The sequence below is a fragment of the Eptesicus fuscus genome, chromosome 15 (genome assembly GCF_027574615.1).
Source record: "Eptesicus fuscus isolate TK198812 chromosome 15, DD_ASM_mEF_20220401, whole genome shotgun sequence".
NCBI classification, from domain to species: Eukaryota; Metazoa; Chordata; class Mammalia; order Chiroptera; family Vespertilionidae; genus Eptesicus; species Eptesicus fuscus.
The window spans coordinates 16,156,050-16,158,194 of record NC_072487.1 but is presented as its reverse complement, the minus strand read 5'-3'; positions in this window follow the sequence as shown (position 1 = coordinate 16,158,194).

Here is a 2,145-nt window from a genome sequence, read left to right as displayed (position 1 = left end):
TTATCTGCAAGTCCTATGTTGCTTTATAATCTTCACTAGAGGCCTGGTGCACGAATTCGTGCACCAGTGGGGTCCCTCAGCCTGGCCTGCGGGATTTGGCCGAAAAATGCTCTCTAACATCCCCTGAGGGGTCCCAGATTGCAAGAGGTCACAGGCCAGGCTGAGGGACACCACCGGTGCACGATCGGGGCCAGGGAGGGTGTGGGAGGTTGGCCAGCCAGGGAGGGACCTCGGGAGGGCTCTAGGCAGTGTTCTGCTGGCCCATTTAGCTAAGTCCCAATGAACTGGACCCCAGCAGCAAGCTAACCTGGTCAGAGCATCTGCCCCCTGGTGGTCAGTGCACATCATAGCGAGCAGTTGATTTGCCTTAGCATATCATTAGCATATTACGCTTTGATTGGTCGAATGGCTGACCAGACAACAGTACACTTAGCATATTAGGCTTTTATTATATAGGATTCTTCTGTAGGGCTCATCAAGTGAATTTTTAATTTAGGTTCTAACTTAAATTTTTTTGGTTCCAAAACTTCTATTTGGTTTTAATTTGTGATTATACTTTTTATTTTTTCATTTACATGAGTATATCTTCCTTTATTTTCACTGAGTATAATATAATATTGACTTTAAAATACACTGAGTGGCCAGATTATTATGATCTCCGAATGCATAATAATCTGGCCACTCCTACTTCTCTTGAGTACCTCATTTATTTGATATCATATGCTATAAATCATGCACCTGATCAGTTTTCCCCTTTGCACTGGCTGATAGAAAGCTCACGGAAAATAGGTGGTTGATCTCCAACAAAAGTCTAGAATACTTTGGTACCCATTTGAGATACAAATACACTGAGTGGCCAGATTATTATGCATTCAGAGATCATAATAATCTGGCCACTCAGTGTATTTATCTACTAATTCCAACAGCTGAGTTATCTCAGTGTCAGTCTAGGTTTTTTATTTTTGTGTTTGAGACTGGCTCACATTTTTCTGGTTTGGGATTGTGTAACTGGATTTGTTGATATTTGGTTATAGGAGCTGAACTACCATAACACTGCGTAATGAAGATTTTATTGCTTTGTGAGACCTCTCTCAGAATACAGGATTTTATTCCTTCTTTCTTCTTTCCCTTCTATCTTTTTTTCTTCTTTCCTTCTTCCTTCCTTCTTCTTTTCACTATCTGTTATTCCATCTCTTTTTCCTTCCATTTTTTCTTTACTTCCTTCTTTTCTGTATTGAGTTATATATTAACAATCATTGGATATTACATATAGATACAAATTGCTTATATCTGAAAGTAAAACTATGTAATCTCTTGTCATTATCCTCATATATCCTAGACCAAAATTATCACCATTATTCCAAACACACTTTGTCTTTCACATATTTCCACTGCTTACTAAAATGTTCATCTCCTACTCTCCAATTTATTAATACTGAATCATCCTTTGTGACTGAACCATAGAAGTTTTCGGACAAACTCTTGTATAATCTCTTCAAGATTAGACCAACCACTGGCTGTAGTTAGAAGGAAGAGTGACTGATCTTACTCTGGACAAAGCTAAAGAGAGATAGTTGGCAGATATAAATAAGGGGATAATGGCAGTATGTTTAAACTGCCTTATGACCCAGTGATTTCACTTCTGGGAATATATTTGAAGAAACCCAAAAGACTAATTTGAAAAAATATATGCCCCTATGTTCTTTGCAGTGTTATTTACAATAGCCAAAATTTGGAAGCAGCCTAAGTGTCCATCAGTAGATGAGTGGATAAAAAATGCTGCGGTACATTTACATATAAAATAAGGATAGCTTACCTTTTGTTATAGCATGGATGGACCTAGAGTATTATGCTAAGTGAAATAAGCCAGTCAGAGAAAGGCAAATAGCATATGATCTCACTTATATGTGGAATCTAATGAACAAAATATACGAACAAAATAGATCACACTCATAAGTAAAAGGAACTGACTGACAGCTGTCAGAAGGAAGGGGAGTTGGGGGGCAGGGTGAAAAAGGTGAAGGGCATAAACAAAGCAGAAAAAAACAAAAACACATAGACACAGATAACAGTATGGTGATTACCACAGAGAAAGGAGAGTGAGGGGAGATAGAAGAGGATAAAGGGGGGATAAATGGTAATGGA